At 38.5% G+C, this 21,965-nt stretch overlaps 1 protein-coding gene and 1 long non-coding RNA gene across 5 annotated transcripts in view; one reads left to right on the top strand and one right to left on the bottom strand.

Annotated features, from left to right (window-relative positions):
• The window catches only part of LOC140618330 (uncharacterized), a 54,803-nt gene extending 40,130 nt beyond the window's left edge, over positions 1 to 14,673 (top strand). Inside the window, exons 3-5 of the long non-coding RNA XR_012018503.1 lie at positions 4,420 to 4,595; positions 12,893 to 13,021; positions 14,306 to 14,673. This is a non-coding gene — a long non-coding RNA (uncharacterized lncRNA). The remainder of the gene's footprint in view (positions 1 to 4,419; positions 4,596 to 12,892; positions 13,022 to 14,305) is intronic.
• CBFA2T2 (CBFA2/RUNX1 partner transcriptional co-repressor 2) overlaps positions 1 to 21,965 on the bottom strand; it is a 146,365-nt gene that overhangs the window by 75,835 nt on the left and 48,565 nt on the right. The gene's annotated exons all lie outside the window — the stretch shown is intronic.

Genomic DNA, 21,965 nt, shown 5'->3' with positions numbered 1-21,965 from the left:
TCCAGAACACCACAAATCACCACTCAAGTGCTCATGGAAAATAACTATCAGCTTATACCATCTAATCTCTGTTAACCATCATTCAAATAAAAGTGAAATAAAGATATTTTCAGACACATAAAAAAGAATTTACCACTCATAGACTATTTCTCTAAGAACTATTAACAGAGGTAGTTAGGCAGGAAGGAAAATTAAGAAGGAAAAATTATAATAAATATGAAATAATGAGTAGATAATGATAATAAACTTGAATTAATATTAGCTGTAAAAATAGTAAAAATAATTATTCTTTTAACTAGAGGTGAGTTATAAAAGTGACAATCAAATCCTTGACAGTGGTAATATATTGAGATTGACCAGTTCTGAATCATGAAATGTTGTAAATAAAATCTTAAAAAAAAAAAAACCTAAAATGATACTAATAAGTCTAAATACAGCAGTAACCCATTAAACATAAACAGACCAGTTACCACGTAAAAGAATATGTCTAGATTGAATTCAAACAAACAAGTTCCAAGTATTTGATATTCATAGGACTCATGTCGAAACCCTAGCAGTGCTGAAAGGTTAAAAAAATGATGAAAACAGGCAAATGTATTAGCAAATGTTAATATTAGAAAAAATAGGCTTTAATCCAAAAAAACCATGATTCAGGACCAAAAACGGTCATTTTTTTTTTAAGATTTTATTTATTTATTCATGAGAGACACACAGAGAGAGGCAGAGACAGAGGCAGAGGGAGAAGCAGGCTCCTCGAGGGGAGCCTGATGTGGGACTAGATCCTGGGACCACAGGATCACACCCTGAGCTGAAGGCAGATGCTCAACCGCTGAACCACCCAGGGATCCCTAAAAACAAGGTCCTTATCCAAATGACAAAAGAATGATTCATTAGGAAAATACAATAATTCAAAACTAAGTATGTATACAACATAGGTTCAAAAACAGGATTTTGACAAAATTGCCAAGAGAAGTGGATAACACAAATCACAGTGAAAGTTTTCATACATCTTGCTTAAAAGCCAGTAAAGATTGAAAAAATTATAACTATATATCTAAACAACACAAGTTTGACAAATGCCAAGTATTCATTCAGTAGGCAGTAAGAGAATTCTGGAGCTCAAAAGACAAATATGACTTAAAGATATAAACTTAGGAGCTATCAGCATATAGATGTGGATAAACCACAGGAAGATGAGACTGCAGAATAAAGAGTATTGAGCAATCACTCTCAAAAGAGCAGGAAATATGGAGCATGGAATATCCTTTGAATGTCTATCTTCAAACTCATCCACTATTTTCATTTGTCCAGTTAAGTGTATGTCTTGATTTATATAGGCAAAACAGGAGAAGGTAGATTAACGTGGCACATTAAACAAACAAACAAACAAACCAAAAGGCTGAAGGACTTTCAAATACTTGTATTGAAGTGTTTGAAAATGACTCCAGAAAACAGAATTCCCAAGTCGAGTCAATGGTTCTCCTGCCCTTCCTCCAGACACGCTTTTCAAAGATGAGGTGTTAAGAGACAGTTCCCTTGGCTTATAAGACACTTTTTTCACTTTCCAAAATAAAGGTGGAAAACAACAATTCTATGTCAATTACCAAATCTGCAATCTTCCTCCTACTTCAGACATGACTGAAGAGCAGTGCCAGGATGGGAGGGTGGAAATAAGGTTCCTACAGTCCAAAACTGAAGTGCAGAGCCAACCATGGGAGTGACGCCTCAATTTTTTTGCTGAGGTACCTCACTGGCCTCACTCCAGTTAAAGCCCTGTTGAAGAATCTCTACTATTAATATTCTTTGGGCAATCAAAGCATATGTGGCTATTTGTCATGCTTCCCTATTTGGGGCAGCAGATATATACTCTGCTTTTGAAGATATAGTTCCCATTCAAAAACAAAAAATGCTACTGGCATCTTCATTATGGCATTAGATCCAGAAATGGTATGAGCAATTTATTAAAAGGGATGAAGAGAAGGGACGCATTGAGTGGCCTTCGGCCCAGGGTGTGATCCTAAAGTCCCTGGACTGGGTCCCACATCGGGCTCCCTATAGGGAGCCTGCTTCTTCCTCTGCCTATGTCTCCCTCTGCCTCTCTCTATCTCTCTCTCATGAATAAATAAAGAAAATCTTTTTAAAATTTTAAAAAATAAAAATAAAAGGGATGAAGAGAAAATCAGTTTTGCACTGAACTGTAGGCTTCTTTTCCTTTGAAAGAATAAAAGAACTATTATCTTTCAGACCGGCCACTGAAGGAAAGCCCCATTCTTCAAGAAAAACGTAAAGAAAAACTTTTAAGAACACCTGTACAGATCAAGACAGTAATATCTGACGCAATATCATGCCTACAATCAGTTCCGACTTTTACCAGCTCCAAACTTCAAAAGAAAGCACTTAATTCAGTGCCAGGAGACTGTTTCAAATCTCAACTCTCCTCCTTCCTGACCTAATCTTGCATTAACTCCACTGCTTAAATGAGGCAGCAAATTTAAAAGCTCATAAAAGACTCTACAAAAACTACAAATTATAACCTGCTCTAAATGTAATCACACCACTTTACCTGGAGACTTGCCTTCATAGGTGCTGTTAGGTAAAATGCTAGCTGCCAATTCTTCAAATTCTAGGACCTTTTAAAAATTACAGAAGAGAAAGACAAGGAAGAAGAAAGGCAAAAAGACATTTTCCCAACAGAAATGGTCTTAAATTCTGTATTTAGAAGTATCACATAGCTAAGTTTTTTTAAAAACATTTTATTTATTTATTCATGAGAGACACACACACAGGGTGGGGGGGCAGGCTCCTCCACGCAGGGAGCCCGATGCGGAACTTGATCCCAGGACTCCAGGAACACACCATGGGCAGAAAGCAGGAGCTAAACCACCCAGGGATCCCCCAGACAGCTATGTTTAAAACACTGAAATTGTTGCTTTACATATCAGAATTATTAAAAATCTTAATTTGAAAAGTTACAAACTGGGCAGCCCAGGTGGCTCAGCAGCTTACCGCCACCTTTAGCCCAGGGCCTGATCCTGGAGACCCGGGATCAAGTTCCATATCAGGCTCCCTGCATGGACCCTGCTTCTCCCTCTGCCTGTGTCTCTGCCTTTCTCTTTCTCTCTCTCTCTCTGTCTCTCATGAATAAATAAATAAATAAAATTTAAAGAAAAGAAAAGTTACAAACTCAAGATTTTACTTTATGACTGTGCTGCACAACTAAACACTGAGCAGGGCAGCCCCGGTGGCTCAGCGGTTTAGTGCAGCCTTCAGCACAGGGCCTGATCCTGGGGACCGGGATCGAGTCCCACGTCAGGCTCCCTGCACAGAGCCTGCTTCTCTTTCTGCCTATGTCTCTGCCTCTCTCTCTCTCTGCGTCTCTCATGAATACATAAATAAAATCTTTATTAAAATAAATTTTTAAAAAACCACTGAGCAATCAAAAGATATTAGTCTATTACCTCCCTAGTAATTTTCTTGGCTATTTACTTAAAAAGCTACCAGATTCTTTTCCTTGATAGGAGTAGTGACTTTGTCAAGGTCACAATCAGGAGCCAAGAACAATTTCTATTTGGGTCTTAAGCCTGGTAACCTGTTTGAGATTACAATCTTGATTTAGACCAATAACCAAAATAGAACACTTAAATTTGTTTATGGATGAAGGAAGAAAGAAGTCTAGGATACCAAATTCCTCACTGTGGTATTTATCCTAATAAATAAACTGGAAAAACCATTTGTGCAAACACAGAAGTCAAACAACAAAATGTAAAATTAAAGGATTTAACTAATTTTGACTGCATGCAGTTTTCCCATAAAACATTATCATTTTAAACTAGGCCCCTTTCCTAATGTACTGCCCATCCCAATTAAATTTAATAAACTCAAAAACACACGACCAAAATTTCTGTGTCACCCCCACCCACCCTAGGAGCTTACTCGGCCAATGGTTTGCTTGAATGTTATGGGTGTGGTATGAAATATTTAAACCAATGACTAAAATTTTCCATAAAAGCCCATCCAAAGTCGAAAAAGCTTTACCACTCAGAAACAGATTCATCTCCAAACATTTGAAAGGTTTACTATTCCACTTATGACACTCTAGTTTTTTTACATTTAACATTTAGGTGTAGGAGGTGGTAAAGGGGGAGAGGGTGTAATTAGTTTTGCTTGTAAAACGTTCATCACAGTTGTAGTGCCAACTGAGCTATACAGCCTATTGGGGGTCTAATAGATTTCAGGGTATTATCGTTTGAGTAATAGAGGTGGGGGTTGTGGTGGAAATCAATAAATGGCTACTACTTCTTTGCACAGACCCATATGGAAGTAATCAAGCGCAAGGGTGGCAGCTGGGGCCAATAACAGTCACCTGCAGTTGAGGGACATGGGGGTTTCAGATGGGTTTTTAATGCTAATTTCCTACAGAAACAATGAGCTAGAAAGAGCAGAGTAACAGACGAGGCCGGATGAAGAGAGACCAGCCAGAACAATGGCTGCACCTGGTGCTGGGAGCAGAGGGACAGAGCCGGCACGCGCCCGCCGGCAGCAGAGGGCACATCTGTCACCCTCCAAGCGGCCCATCCCCCAGCTCTTCCAACAGGGTAAGTAATGCAAGGTCCCTAAACATTAACAGCTTGCCACACAGCAACAGGTTTGAGTTTTTAAGGCTGCTACATTCTCTACACGCACCCTTCTCCCATGACTAAGAATTAGTTAAGAAAGCAGGACTGGTTCCCTGTTAGTTTGGAGACTTACTGAAAATACGCAAGAAGCACATTTTAACTAAGTCTGTTGGTTTACTGTGACTCTGATGTTTAAGGGGGACTAAGAAAAATCATATGGAAAGATAAATCTTATTCAGTATTCATGCAAGCATCATGCTTGTTACTTTTTAAAATACAAATAACATCTATTTTTACTTCTATTTTACATGTGAGCAAATTGGGACTTAGAGGTGAAGGTTAAATCAGCTCATGCTTACTAATATTAGCCAAAGCCTATACACAATCTTTTCACTATTTTTCTTCCATCAGTCCTAACTACAACTAAATAAAAAATATTCTATTTACTTGAGAACTCCAGCTATGAGAAGCAACTACAGACATATATGTGTGTGTTGTGTGTGTTTGTGTGTGTGTGTGTGTGTATATATATATATATATATTCTCTACAGAATTGTACCCAACCTTGCTAGCTATCTCCAACAAGCTGCTCAGGATTGACTGCTAACGGGATTTCCACTAGCTATTGCTTTAAACAAAGCAGAGAGTTGCTTTTGCAGATTTAGGCGTGCTTTAGAAAGTAAATACATATGCATTTTAACTTTCTCAGCATAAATATGAAGCCACATAAGTCTTAAACACTGTTTGGAAATCCCATCAACCAGTGAGAATATAAAACCCAGTTATAGTGGGTTATTTTTCTGCAAGATAGAGTCATCACTAATTCCTGTATTTACTGACTTGAACTTGGAGGGAAAATTAACTACACACTGCAAAGTAGAAACCTTTTAAATTAGACCTCGCTGAGTGCTCGCTTTGGCAGCACATATACTAAAGTAGACCTTGCTGGTTTTAAAAAGGGGTGGGGGAATATGTATATATACAGATAGGTATCTCAGAAGCACACAATTACTCTTCGATTTGGAAAGATAACAACAGCTGAGCGTAATCGAAAGCATAGAAAGCATAGTAGAAATTAACACTGTGTAGCTATGCATCTGACAAAGTCTTTAAGGCACTGCAGTTTAATGAAAACTGAACCTTTCCATCCACTCACCCACCATGTTTCTTTGGACAAAGAGTCTAAATCCTTCTGTTCTAAGTTCTGATCAAATACTGTGCCTCATGAAGGTTCTCTGATTGCCTGAGTTGGCAGTAATTTCCAGGACTTACCTACTTTTGTGCATTCATGTACATTTTATCTCCTCTATGTGACTTTTTTTATCCCTTACTATATATAACATCACATACAACAGGAAATCAAAAAATGATTGCAAAATGAATATCCTGAAAATTCACAAGACAATTCCAATCTAAGTTCAACCACCAAGTAGGGTAATTAAACACTAGGCCAGGATGACTTTTTACTGCCTCACTCACTACCCTTTCCTCAGTTTTTCTATCTATAAAATAATGGATTTGATTAGACTGTCCTTAAAATCCTCTTCAATCCTAACATTTTTCCCTGGGGACTTAGGAGCATTTCTAGCATTGAGTGGACTTCAAATAACCTTCAATGAATGATTCAACCAATCTTTCAGATTCACTTGAATTCTTCCAGTTGTGTATAAAAGATACTTATTCGGGATGGCTGGGTGGCTCAGGAGTTGGGCGGCTGCCTTCGGCTCAGGGCAGGATACTGGAATCCTGGCATCAGGTCCTTCATCGGGCTCCGATGAAGAGCCTGCTTCTCCCTCTGCCTGTGTCTCTGCCTTTCTGTGTGTGTGTGTGTGTGTGTGTGTGTGTGTGTGTGTGTCATGAATAAATAAATCTTTAAAAATAAAAAAGTTGTTTATTCAAACTCAAAAGCATCCTTCCTTGAAATTCCAAAGATGCAATGTAAATGTCATTATCCTCATCATCAGTTTATTGGCAATGTTGTATTATATAATTTCAGTCCAACATGACCCCCTGATTTAAAAAAAAAAATCGTTGCTTGGGTCATTCCTGGAAGCCAATTTAGGTTTCTGGGGCACTTGGCTGGCTCAGTCTGTGGGGTATGCAAGTCTTGATTTCAGAATCCTCAGTTTGAGCCCCACATTGGGCATGGAGCCAACTTAAAAAAGAGAGAGAGACTTCTTCTTTGCATAGCAGTAAAGCTTCTCACAATATTTTTTTTTTAAGATTTTATTTATTTATTCATGAGAGACACACAGAGAGAAGCAGAGACATAGGCAGAGGAAGAAGACTGCAGGAAGTCTGTTACAGGAACTCGATCATGGAACCCCAGGATCATGACCTGAGCCAAAGGCAGAGGCTCAACCACTGAACCATCAGGAGCCCTCACAATGCTTTCATAATCTTTAGAAAGTAGTATGATTTTCTTTAGTATTCAACTCAAAGATTATCTTGGTATTATCTCAGTAACAAGCAACAAGTTTCCTGAACTCTGTGGTACTACTAGGACTTTTAATTAACCACCTTCAGTTTAGTTGCAGTCAGTGGATCTTCACATATTAAAATATATATCATTTACCACTTTTTAATGCTTCTTGAAACTCCAGCATCAAAAGTATTCCTAGTATGGACACACAGCATATGCAGATCCCTTTTGTAAGCCCTTCACAGAAGATCCAGCCTACGCTACACTTCAGCAGTGAGTTGTCTTCTCCCCACTCTTCCAAGGAGCACATCTCCCAGGGTGCAATTAATGCTTGCTCACTGAAGGAGTATCATGTAAATTCCATATGCCCTTCTCAAATATTCAGGCAAGTCCCTAAAGATGCTGAACTGTTCACCTATCAAAACAAACTCAGAGGAAAAAAAAAAAAAAAAAAACCAAGATAAAACCCCCAAAATTTGAAAATTCTTACATCATTTGGCCAATCTGGTAAAATAGAATACTTATAAAAAAGATTCCTGTGCTCGCTTCGGCAGCACATATACTAAAAAAGATTCCTTTAAAAAGTCTCCCCCACCTCAAGAGATCTGACTGCAAAATTGAAAGAAAAAACTGAATTGTACTATCCTCTTAAAAGAATCACCCAACTGACATAATTGAAGGTTGAAGAACTTTAAGGAATAAATGTATTTTCTTAAATTCCTATTTGAGAACTAGTAGAATTTTCAACAATAAAAAAAAATTTAAACAGTACTGTGACAAGACAGTATAATTCAGTATCTCACTCCTGTTGACTTTTTCAGAAGTTCTGCTCTAACAGGCTCATTTACATTACAATACTTAAAATGCTTTCCAAATCATTTATAATCATAGCGAGGCTTAACAAAGAAAGCATATGACATTCATAAAAGATAAGAATGATCTGGGAGGTAGGTACAGTGAAGAGGAAGGTACCGAGAAAACTAGAGTTCTAAACAAGATCCATTCTTAGCAAGAATTTGAAGTTAAAAATGCAAAGGGTGTATGGGGTACCTGGCTGGCTCAGTATGTGGACCCTGCAACTTTTGATCTCAGGGTTTTGAGTTCAAGCCCCACGATGGGTGTGATTACTTAAAAATAAAATCTTAAAAAGAAATGCAAAGGGTTTAGGAACCAACACAGCAAAATAATGAACATCTAGAAACTTCTGAAACTAACTTGAATGCCTTCTATGTGCCAAATTTTCCCAATAATGACAACAGGCAGGAATTGCACAAACTAGAGACCCAAAGAGAATAAGTAACTTGCCTGAGATCAGAAAACTAGTGAAAAATGGCTGTATAATATGTGTAACTCCCAAACCCCATGCAGTCTCCCTCCCCTTAGGTATCTGGATTTGGAGGCCTGGAAGACATGAATACAATGCACAGAAATAGCAAAAAGCTAAATTATGTTTCACAAATAAGAAGGACTATAATACAATAGCTATGTACATGCGAATTTATTTTATAAAAAAATGACTCCAAACTGACAATTCAAGTCAGATTTGTGATGTTACTTGTTTACTTTGTATGTAGGAAGTAAACAGAAGAAAACAGCATAGGGGTAAAATGTAATATAGAAAAAAAGAGTCAACTACATTAAAATTAAAAGATAATGTTAGTTTTACTGTAATTCTCTTTCAATTGTAATTTACCTGAATACACGGAAATAAAATCTGACAATAAGGAAGAGTACCTTATAAGCCATCTTTTACACACTGCCTATTTGTATTATGCATACTAAGGGAGAAAAAAATTCTCCTCAAAATATCACACACTGTATGTGGAAATACCTTACAGAAATATTTGTGAGACTACTTTCCTAGCCACAGGATTCATGTTACATCTGATTCAAGTTTCCATTCAAAAAAGCATGGCATTCAAATAAAGGTGGCAACTGAAAAATGATACAGATATATGAACAAAATGAAGTATCGAACCAACAATGAGTAGCTAAAGGCTAACCTCATACCAAATATAAAAAATTCATATCATAATCTGAAATTAGTAAAAAGCTTTGAAAGGCAGAAAATTGCCACTTTAGCCCCTAAAACTAAATTAAAATGTACTTACCCCAAATGCCCAGATTATAACAATCCAGATTCTTAATATACCAAATTTATTCAAAATAAATATAAAAAAGCTCCTCTTTTCCTCCTCTTAATCTTCAAAGCCCAATCTGAGACCAGCCTTCCTCCTTCTTTCATTAACTGGACATGTGTCAGCTCTCTCACATCTGCGATTTCTCACTGACTAGAGCTGCCTGTCCCATTCCAGGGAAACACAGATGGATCCCAGATGGGAAGGTCCTGCCAAACAGACCAGCTCTTCACCTTGCCAGAATCCCCAGATACAGTCAGTCTCTCTGTCTCTCTCTTTCTCCCTCCCTCCTGCTCCCTCTCCCTCCACTATCCTTCCAACCCTCCCTGTTACTAGGGCTCTCTGCCAGCTGATGTCACTAAGTACACACCTCCCAGTGGCTCCTGGCCAATCTGACATTAACTTGTTAAATACGTGTAATTTGTTTATGGCTGACAATAACAGCAAGGATATTGTGCAAAACCTATCTGTACAAGTCCCTAGTGGAATAACATGTAGAGACACACATAGATACACAGACTCATGTTTTTGGGAACATTCAAATGCTTAACAATTACTATTTAAAGTCCTACATATTGTCTGATTTCTGCTATTGTTTAATAGCTTCTGCTCTTTGAGCCAATTTTTAAATCCTACTTATGACAAATTCCTTCTTAAAATGAATTATTAAAACTCTGCTTTGAATGTGCAATTGGATAAAAAATGTAAAGTTGCAAATTAATCTGGGGAATATAAACAGAAATGTATGTAAATGATTCACACAAGCTGCCTCTCAGATCCAGACTTGGTAGCACTGCAAAACTGGCACGTGATTAAAATAAGACAATGCAGGCAACATGGTTCTGATGCTGTGAAGATTATAAATGAAAGATGGGGAACACAATGCAAAAATTGTTTTAAAACAAGGCAAATATGAATGTGAGAAATAACAATGGTATTAAAGAAACTGCTAATGTAAGTTTCAACAATGAAGAGCCAAAATTAAAAAATCAGTTTTGGAAATAAAACAATGAGGACCCAGAGAGAAGGACTAAACTGCTAAAGGTCAGTTTTAATCACTTATGCCTTCAAAAACCTAGCATATAATGAAAATTGATCACTGAAAATTGATACTGTACTATAGTTGTAACAATAGCTGTCACTAGGATATAAACTGGGTAAAGGGTCCACTGGACCTCAATGTACAATTTTGTTTTGCAACTTCTTAGGAATCCATATTTTAAAATAAAAGGGCTGGGTGGGGATACCTGGGTGATTCCTGGGGTCACAGTATATGGACACATATCCATTAACACAGATTAGGAATGAAAGGTCTTCCATACACAAAATCAAACAGCTGTGGGCTATAATTCTCTAACCTTTAATCTTCTATCAGACTTTGGATGTCTGGAATCTGTCAACAATTTTTCTGTCATGGCAAGTTTTGGCAAATAGGAAAAAGACTATTTCTGTCAAGGGCAACCTACTGGCTACGTTTTGGGTCTTTAGTTCACCCAAGTGGTATTGGTAATAATAGCCGCAGCAGTAGGCTGAGGATTTACCAATACTGCTAAGTGTCAGTAACTGTTCTAATTGCCAGCATCTTCACAAAGACCCTATATCAAAGGGTCTCTAAGGTAGGTAGAATCATTATCTCAATGTTATAGTAACAGAAATAAGGCATTAAGAGTTAATTACATAGTTATTATTATTAGTTAATCCCCCAAACAAGAAAGTGTTAGCACCAGGTGGTCTGGATCCAAAGCCAGAGCAATATATTCGGTCTAGTAAGAAAATGAAGCAAAGGATGTTCCTGACTATCCTGGATCACTGGCTCTGGAAGAAATCAGCCACTATGTCATGAAGACACTTCTTCAGCCCTAAGAAGAGGTCCTTAAGGTAAGGAACTGAAATCTCTTGCCAATGCCAGCATTAACTTGCTCAACTACCTAGCCAGTACCATCTAGCTAAATTATTTCAGAATTCTGACCCATAGGAACTACATGAAAATAAGCATTTATTGTTGTTTATTTTTATTTTTTTAAAGACTTTATTTTATTTATTCATGAGAGACACAGGCAGAGAGAGAAGCAGGGTCCCTGCAGGGAGCCTGATGTGGGACACGATCCCGGGGCTCTGGGGATCATGCCATGAGCCAAAGGCAGATGCTCAACCACTGAGCCACCCAGGCGTCCCAGTATTTATTGTTGTTTAAATAAAGAGAAAAGATGGTTCTTTTGCTACTGGCACCCAGATTATGGACCTTAAATACTATTTCCCACTACAAGGAAGCTGGGCTCTTTAGAAAAATTGCTGATTCCAGGTATGACACAGAAAATGTAGAAAACTAGTCATGCCAGAAAGAAATTGAGCTATCAAAGACTTCTGGATTTGTGTCCATGGGACTCAGGAGCCAACCTGAAAAGGTTCCACTACCTAAGATGGGATCATTTGATTATCAGTAAAAAATAATAATTGCAATGGATCGGAACATAGCAAAATGGGGGCACCTGGGTGGTGCAGTTGGTATAAGTATCTGACTCTTAATTTCAGCTCAGGTTGTGATCTCAGGGTTGTGAGATCAATCCCTGCATCAGGCTCCACACTCAGCATGGAGTCTGCTTGAGATTCTCTCTCCCTCTCCCTTCTGCCTTTCCCACTTGTACGCTCTCTCTCTAAAATAAATAAACCTTATAAAATAACACAGCAAAATGTTTAAATTTTTGAGTTCATAATGATACTTATACAAAGCTAACTGATCACTTTTTGAAGGATATTAGAGAACCAATTCATTATTCTGAAACTAGTGAATTGAGCACTTTACCTATTGTTCTATGTCAACTGACCTTTAAGGAAATACATAGTTGGTGGAAACTAATCCCTACTGAAATAACCCAACTAAAATGAAAAATATATATATTTGTAAAATCATTTTGCTAAGCTCTAATGACAAACATTAATCTAGGTAATGATCAACCGCCACAAATATGAGATGAGAAATACATGAACATCAATGTGCCTAAGTGATATACTTGCAATTACTCTTGACAAACAGGAGCCTCTAGAGCTAACAACCAACCAGTTTACAGAACTTTGAGGGGACACAAAAACATGTTAACGACAGCATGGGAACGCAATTAGGAAAATCTGGAATGTGAGAAAATCAATAGAGCAAACAACCCAGATTTGTTTGGGAAAAAGGGAGTGGAGAAAGGGAGCCAGTATAGAAGCTATACATGAAAAGAGAAATAAAAAGACTTAAATGCAACATGTGAACATTATTCGGATTCCAATTTGTTTTTTTTTTTTTTTTTTTTTTTTTCGGGATTCCAATTTGAACAAATCAACTGTAAAAAATAACCTGGGATAACTGGGAAAATTTTAAAACTCATTATTTAATTATATGAAGGAATTATTTAAAACTTAGCTATAATAGATTTGTGATTTTTTTTTTAAAGATTTTCCTTATTTATTCATGAGAGAGACACAGAGAGAAAGGCACAGACACAGGCAGAGGGAGAAGCAGGCTCCACGCAGGGAGCCCAATGTGGGACTGGATCCTGGGTTTCCAGGATCACACCCTGGGCCGAAGGCGCCAAATCGCTGAGCCACCCAGGCTGCCCGATTTGTGATTATTTTTAAGAAAAGTCCTTCTATCTTTTAAGTATATACAGAAACATTTACTGGTAAGTTTGTTTTTGTTTTTGTTTTTAAAGACTTTATTTATTTATTCATAGAGACACAGGCAGAGGGAGAAGCAGGCACCATGCAGGGAGCCCAATGTGAGACTGGATCCCGGGTCTCCAGGATCACGCCCTGGGCTGCAGGCAGCGCCAAACCGCTGCGCCACAGGGGCTGCCCTACTGGTAAGTTTGTATTCCATCTAGGATTTCCTTCAAAAGGAGCAGAGTTGGTGATTATTGTAGCTGGGCATTTAAGTCCATTTTTAGAGCTGTTTGGTATTTCCACAATATAAAGATAAAAACACTAGATTTCTTTAAGCAGTATGCCAAATTATGGGTGAGGTTTGCAACTGCATAGGGACAATTTTTTTAAAGTAACTCAGATAAAAGGAATCAAAGTTTGACATGAGGTTTAATGTGGTACCAACATATTCATTTACCTCATTGTCTACATCCTGAGTTGAAACTCAACTTTTTCTGATACACTGTCAACTTTTAAAAATAAAAGATGAGAAGCCAACAGTGTAATATATCTAGAATAGTGAATGCAACTGCTAAATTGGTTGCTTTACAACAGAATTTGTAAAGGAGTTTTTTTTTTTTTTTTTTTTTTTAATGTCCTCCTAAGGGAAAACTGGGATATACCCAGAGTGTTAGATTTGAATTGCAGTCATCAATATGAATTGGTTATAACACACTGACATCCAGGTCTTGATTTCTAAACTACATTTTCTACTAAACCCTGGCTTCGGGCAGCCCAGGTGGCTCAGCAGTTTAGCGTCACCTTCAACCCAGGGAGTGATCCTGGAGACCCAGGACCGAGTCCCACATCGGGCTCCCTGCACGGAGCCTGCTTCTCCCTCTGCCTGTGTCTCTGCCTGTGTGTGTGTGTGTGTGTGTGTGTCGTGAATAAATAAATAAAATCTTTAAAACAAAACAAAACCCTGGCTCCTTAGAGAAATAGGTAATACCTGGTGAGACAGAGAAGGTATAAGATAAGCATACAACATTTTGTACAAGAAAGTAAAGGATTACTCAGAAATGATGGGGATATGTCAAAAAGACACTGAAGCCCATTAGAAGGAGCTGCCATGGCCAACTATGGGACATAGTTCAAGCCATAAAATAAATACTTCTCAAAAAGAAAAAAGTCCCCATTCACGTCAAAAATTAGAAAACTCCCCTCGGAGTATCAAGTGAATATTTGCAGCAATTCATGAAGTTCTAATAAAGATGATCACGACAATCCCTCCTTTGGTTTTTTTCTTTGAAAATTACTACTGCCATGATGGTTCTAAACACTGAGTTATTCTACATTGTTATTTTAGTTGTGTAATGTTCATTTTATACCTATAATGAACCACTGCTAAAAAAGGAGCATAAGAAATTTAAATATAGAAAACATAATTAAATAGAACTTATAAATAAATCTTAAATAATAAAAACTATTCTACAAATATGCTTTAGATCCAGACCTTTGAGTTGGATTCATCAGATCAAACCTCTTATCCAACACATAAAGATGCCTCTTTAGACCTTCAATGACATCAAAAAAAAAAGAAGAAGAAGAAGAAAAAAGAAAACACCAATGCTGATAGTCAATTTGCTTTTCACGGTACAGTCAATTAAGCATCTGCCTGCCTTTGGTTCAGGTCATGATCCCAGGGTCCTAGAATCGGGCCCACATCAGGCTCCCTGCTCAGCAAGGAGTCTGCTTCTCCCTCTCCTTCTCCCCCTCCCCACTGCTCATGCTCTCTTGTTCTCTCAAATAAATAAATAAAATCTTAAAAGAAAAAACAAACAAACACTACCGGGACTGGGTGGCTCAGTCAGTTGTGCGACCAGCATTTAGTTTCAGCTCAGGTCATGATATTGTGGGTCATGGGACCAAGACCCTCATGGGGCTCTGCACTCAGTGAGGAGTGTGCTTGAAAGGTTCTCTCCTTCTGCCTCTTTCTCTGTCCCTCTCCCCACTCATGTGCAAGCTCTATTCTCTCTCTAAAATAAATAAATCTTTAAAAAAGTTTTTTTATTCCAAACATTATGTCATAAAAAGCTTGGTCTTTTTGAAAACAGAACACATCATAAAATTTTAATCTACACTTTACCCCCCCAAAAAACAAAACAATCTGTTTATTTTTATAAAGAATTATGTTTTGGTGCACCTGGCCAGCTCACTCAGTGAAGTACATGACTCTTGATCTCAGGGGATGTGAGTTCAACCGTCCATTGGGTGTAGAGATAACTTAAAAATCTTTATGAAAAAAAAAAAGAATTATGTTTTACTTAAACAGAAATGTAAAATTAACAAAAATACCATTGTACTTTAAATTAGAGAAAGTAAAAATATACATTATTAAATAAAAGAAAATGATTATAATAACAATCTTAAAGACAATATATTTAAATGAAAAATTACTTTAAGATTAGTCTTTTGAAAAATCACCTCTTGGGGCAGGGGCACCTGGGGTAGCTCAATTGGTTAAGCATCTTGACTTTTTTTTTTTTTTAAGATTTTACTTATTTGAGAGAGAGAACAAGAGAGAAAGAGGGCATGCACACAAGCAGGGGGAAGGGCAGAGAAAGAGGGAGAAGCTGACTTGCTGCTGAGCAGGGAGCCTAACACAGGGCTTGATCCCAGGACACTGAGCCAAACACAGACACTTAACCGAATAGAGCCACCCAGATGCCCCAAGAGTCTGACTCTTGATTTTGGCTCAGGTCATGATCTCAGTAGGGCCCCTCACGGGGCATGGAGCCTGCTTAACATTCTCTCTCCCTCTCAAAAAGACAAACAAATAAACAAACACTTCTTTAACAACTACCGTACAAAAACGAAATCATCTTAAAAAAAAAAAAAAACAAAACCCTAGGGAGAGTTTACAAGATTGCATAATGAGAGAGTTTTCAAGTCTAACAAAATGATTATTTACAGCATTAAGAGATGATTATTTACAACACAGATCAAAAAACTATAGCCTGCTTACTGTTCTGATAAATAAAGTTTTACTGGAGCAACATTATGCCCATTGCTTTACAGATTAGTTTTCTGTAGCTGCTTTCCCATGACAACAGCAGTTAGGACAGATATCATGTAGCCCACAAAGTCAAAAATGTTTACTCTCCGGTCCTTTACAAAAAACTGTGTTGAACTCTGATTTATACCAACAGGGTAGCTTTAGACAGACTCAAACACCTATTGTGGGTGAGCCGTCATGCTAAGCATTGAAGACAGAACAATAAATAAAAATACAGTCCATGCGCACAGGTATCTTGCAGTCTGTTGGAGAGAAAAGATTCTAATTATCATACAAAATAAATGTATAATAAACTGTAAATGCTAGAAAAGAAAAAACAAGAAAATGATTAAGAGAACTATAGGCCTCACATGAGGGGGGAGAGGGAGGGCTAGTGAAGGACATATTATACAGGAGTATATTTTGATAAAGTGAAACTTAAAGGAGAATTGAGCTAGGCTTTTTTTTTTTTTTTTTTTTTTAAGGAGATGAAAAGTATTTCAGGCAGAGGGAACGACGGTATGGGAACCACACAGGCTACAGTGAAGAACTGGAAGAAAGTCCTCATGACTAGACAGCATCAAGCCTGTAGAAGGAAGATGGAGGGGAGGGACAAGCAAAGGGACAGACCACGCAGAATACTGCTGAGGGCGGGATCCCTGGGTGGCGCAGCGGTTTAGCGCCTGCCTTTGGCCCAGGGCGCAATCCTGGAGACCCGGGATCAAATCCCACATCAGGCTTCCGGTGCATGGAGCCTGCTTCTCCCTCTGCCTGTGTCTCTGCCTCTCTCTCTCTCTCTCTGCGACTATCATACATACATACATACATACATACATACATACATACATAAATAAATAAATAAATAAATAAATAAAATTAAAAAAAAAAAAGAATACTGCTGAGGGCGATAGGCAGACAACACACCAATTTGTCTCACTTTCTACATGTCAGATAATCTTGCAAACTCCTCCATGGTCAAAGGCTGCCTCACTCACTTTTTAGTTATACAGGGCTTTACAATTAATGCTAAAAGTCTGAAATATACAGTTGATCAGAAAGTGGAGTGTCGGGATCCCTGGGTGGCGCAGCGGTTTAGCGCCTGCCTTTGGCCCAGGGCGCGATCCTGGAGACCCGGGATCGAATCCCATGTCAGGCTCCCGGTGCATGGAGCCTGCTTCTCCCTCTGCCTGTGTCTCTGCCTCTCTCTCTCTCTCTCTCTCTGTGTGACTATCATAAATAAATAAAAAATTAAAAAAAAAAAGTGGAGTGTCTTCATTTTTAGATCATTTATAGCAAATAGTTTAAGAGACACTGATTTTCTCTATCATTCAATAGAAAAAGCCTGGAGTAACTGTTCAGATTCAGCTACAAATGAGTTCTCTAAATCGTTAACCACTGATCTGTCAAATTAGAGGACAGGACTAGGTGTTATGAGAAGTCCCCTACAGCTTTGTTTCTTTCTTGCTTAAACTTGTTTCTTTGTTTTATTTTAAACTGACCAGGTGGACATAGTAAGAATATCATTAAGTTAAATAACCTGAAAATAAAACAGAAGTTTATGACTCTCCAGAAACAAAATATTCTAACTTTCCAATTTATATGACAACATATAGATTCTTGTTTTATTAGTTCTCAAGAACTTCACAATTTGCTGATTATTTGCTTTACATACTTAACATTACAAAGCTTGGAAGAATTTTGCGTCAACTTAAAACAATAGACAAGCAATCAAATTCACAAGTGATCTTGAAAACAAAACTGAAAAACTATTCTCTTGTTTGAGTCATCAGCCCTTATGGGACACAAGTCAGACTGCAGCAGCTGTGGATCATCATTTAAAATCAAGAATTCAATTTCAGTGTGATAGCAGATTTTTAAAAGTGGATGAATCAGAAGCACAGAAAATAAATGAAACAAATTTTCATTTGCCAAAATCAATCAATAAATAATCTATAATCTAAGGCATAAGGGATGATATCCAGTTACACGTCCCAAATCAGACTACCAACCAATTTCCTTCACTATGAACACTTCTGTCAAATAAACTCTTCTCTGCACACCTAGGAAATGATTCATCTTTAAAGACTTATCTCAAGGGTTTTCCCAAAACAAGCAAGCAGAGTTGATAGCTGGCCCATCTAGTGCTATCCTGAAGCCTGACAGTATATACTACACCACACTGGTACTTAACATTTTCAGTTATTTGTTAACCTGATTCTCCATCACTATGCCTTGATCAACATATTCAATGCTTATTTGTTGGATAAATAAATTAAAATATCCTATTTGTTTAAAACACAAATTCAGGGGTGCCTGGGTGGCTCAGCAGATTGTCTGCCTTCAGCTCAGATCACGATGATCTCAGGGTCCTGAGATCGAACCCCATGTCAGACTCCCTGCTCAGCTGAGGAGTCTGTTTCTCCCTCTCCCTCTCCCCTTCTCCTCCCCACCCCTACTGCTCATGTTCTCTCTCTCAAATAAACAAAATCTTTTATTAATTAATTAAAAAACCACAAATTCAACAGGATCAAACCACAGAATATTAGCTTTAGAAAGAACTGTATCTTGGGACGCCTGGCTGGCTCAACAGCTGAGGTCATGATCTCAGTAGGGCTCTGCACTGGGCATAGTCATCGTTTCAGTGTTCTGGGACATAGCCCCAAGTAAAGCTCCCTGTTCATTGAGGAGTCTGCTTCTCTCTCTCCCCTCCACCCTGTCCCCCACTTGTGCTCTCTCTTGCTATCTCTCTCTCAAATAAATAAATACAATCTTTAAAAAAAAAGAAAAAGAATTGAATCTAGCTCCTTCACTTAGTTAAAATAAGGCAGGGGAGGATAAGGTCTGAAAAAGTTGAATAAAATTCCTATTAGAGGGACGCCTGGGTGGCTCAGCGGCTGGACGTCTGCCATCGGCCCAGGGTGTGATCCTGGGATTGAGTCCCATGTCGGGCTCACTGCATGGAGCCTGCTTCTCCCTCTGCCTGTGTCTCTGCCTTTCTGTGTGTTTCTCATGAATAAATAAATAAAATCTTTAAAAAAATTCCTATTAGATATGATGTATTCAAATCAATTATGTTCTCTTCAAGAATTTTTATGAGTAGCTGTTTTTGAAATGGCAAAAACTTTTAATAATTTCAAGACTATTTTACTAATAACAATTAAAAATTACCTAGGGTGCCTAGGTTGCTCAGTCAGTTAAGTGTCTGCCTTCGGCTCAAGTCATGATCCCAGGGTCCTGGAATAGAGCCCCACATCGGACCCTCTGCTCAGTGGGGAGCCTACTTCTCGCGCTCTCTCCTACTCTACCTACTTGTGCTCTGTCAAATAAATAAAATGTTAAAAAAAAAAAAATTGCTAGCCCAGAGCCGGGTTTCCCCAAACATTGTGACAATTTTTGCTGCCCCTGCTCTGTCCCAAATAAGATATCATTCATTCTAAGAGGCATATACCTATTTGCAAGGACTATGTAGAGCATTACACTTGTCAAGTTATTAGGAGCTACAGCTCTTCATGTATTTCAGAAAGCTTTATGTGAAGAGTAAAAGTGGATGTCCAAGTTCTTGTAGGATTTTAAGTCAGGTATTTCCTGAACTCTATTTTACAAACTTAAAAACAAATAAGGTGTGGGGCACCTGGGTGGCTCAATTAGTTAAAGGTCTAACTCTTGGCTTCAGCTCAGGTCATGCTCTCAGGGGTCATGAGATGGAGCCCGCACAGGGCTCCACACTGGGCAGGGAGTTTACATGAGGTTCTCTCCCTCTGGCCCTCCCCACCCCCCATGTGCTCCTGCATTTTCTCTCAAATCAATCCACCAATCAATCTTAAAACAAACAAAGAAATAAGGTTGGTATCTTTGATGTACCTAAGATCACAACATGAACCCTAACACAGACAGTGTTCTTTCTATGCCCTGTTGGCCCCAAGTTCTCAAAACACCTAAACTATATAAGCTAAAAGCATTAGCCATCTAAGTGAATGCTTTCTGCGGGGCAACTCTGGGGTGGGGTAGGGGGGAACATTTTAAAGTAAGTTTTATTGAGGGGGGGCTCCTGGTTGACTCAGTCGGTTAAACGTATGCCTTTGGCTCAGGTCATGATCCCAGGATCCTAGGATAGAGCCCCACATTGGGATCCTTGGTCCATGAGAAGCCTGCTTCTCCCTCTCCCTCTACCACTACCCACTACTTATGCTCTATCGTGCTCTTTCTGTCAAATAAATAAATAACAAAAATTTAAAATCTTTAAAAAATAGTTTTATTTAGGTATAATATACATATCATAAAATTTACCTGTTTTAAATGTAAATTAAGTGACTTTTAGTAAATTTATATAATTGTACAACCATCACTACAATCCCATTTTAGAACATCTCTATTCCCCCAAAGATCCCTCATGTTCCTTTATAGGAAATCCTATTTACAACCCACAATACTAGGTAACAACTAAGCTGTTCTCTGTCCCTATAAAGTAGCCTTTCCTGGACATTTCATGTAAATGGAATCAAAATATGTTGTCCCAGAACACCTGGTTGGCTCAGTGGGTAGAACATGTGACTCAATCTCAGGGCTGTGAGTTCAGGCCCCACATTAGGTGTGGAGTTAGGTGTTACTCAAACAAACAAAACACAAAGATGTTGTCTTTTCTGAGTTCAGTTTCTTAAAGATTTTATTTATTGGGCAGCCCAGGTGGCTCGGCGGTTTAGCACCGCCTTCAGCCCAGGGTGTGATCCTGGAGACCTGGGATCGAGTCCCACAATCTTTCTTTAAAAAAAAAAAAGATTTTATTTATTTATTTACGAGAGACGCACAGAGAGAGAGGGGGGCAGAGACACAGGCAAAGGGAGAAGCAGGCTCCACACAGGAAGCCCGAAGTGGAACTCGATCCCGGAACTCCAGGATCATGCCCTGAGCAGAAGGCAGACAGAGGCTCAACTGCAGAGCCACCCAGGGATCCCTGAGTTCTTTAATTTAATTTAATTCAGTATAATGTTTCCTGGGTTCATCCATGTTGTAGCATGTATCAATTTTCTTTTTTATTGCTGGCTAATATTCTATTAATGGATATGCACATTGCGTTTATTTACCACCGACTGATGGACATTTGGGTTGTTTCCAGTTTTTGGTTACTGAGTTAACACTGCTGAAAATAGGGATCCCTGGGTGGCACAGCGGTTTAGCGCCTGCCTTTGGCCCAGGGTGCGATCCTGGAGACCTGGGATCGAGTCCCACATCAGGCTCCCGGTGCATGGAGCCTGCTTCTCCCTCTGCCTATGTCTCTGCCTCTCTCTCTCTCTGTGTGCGACTATCATAAATAAAATGAAATAAATAAATAAATAAATAAATAAATAAATAAATAAATAAATAAATAAAGCATTAAAAAAAAAAAACCACTGCTGGAAACAATCTAATACAAATTTAAAATGATTGTTTCAAACAGTTTTGCCTAATTTTAATCTGTTCTGTGGGGAAAGATTTGCCAAGCTCCTTACTCCACCCTTCAGGAAGCTCTACTCTAACCAAGTTTATTTAAATGGTAGTTTCTCCTGATATATTGATAAGATTATTACTTTAATCAGGAGTTTGACTCTGAGGTCATGTTTAGAAGATTACAAAAGGGATGACTGGGTAGCTCAGTGGTTGAGCATCTGCCTTCGTCTTGGGACACAATCCCAGGCTCCTGGTATCAAGTCTCACGTGAGGCTCCCCTTGAGGAGCCTGCTTCTCCCAATGCCTGTGTCTCTGCCTCTCTCTGTGTGTCTCTCATGAATAAATAAAATCTTTTTAAAAAATCATAAAAACATACTCTACATATGTTCTTCTACTGTTATCATGGTTTAATTTTTCTAATTCATTCTGAAGTCAAAATAGAATTTGATATATAAAGTTTGTGATTAAATACCTAAAATAACTTGAGAGGTTTACCTATTGCTGAAGTCTATTACCCAGAAGAAACTGAAGTCCACAGACCATGATAGGCAGTTAAGTGACCCAAACTTTCAGTTCTCAAAGAAAAAGCAAAACTATAGGAATCTCTGGGTGGCGCAGCGGTTTGGCGCCTGCCTTTGGCCCGGGGCGCGATCCTGGAGACCTGGGATCGAATCCCACGTCGGGCT

The sequence above is a fragment of the Canis lupus genome, chromosome 26, assembly GCF_048164855.1.
Source record: "Canis lupus baileyi chromosome 26, mCanLup2.hap1, whole genome shotgun sequence".
Classification (NCBI taxonomy): Eukaryota; Metazoa; Chordata; class Mammalia; order Carnivora; family Canidae; genus Canis; species Canis lupus.
The sequence above is the reverse complement of the archived record's forward strand: the minus strand, read 5'-3'. Positions and strand labels throughout refer to the sequence as shown.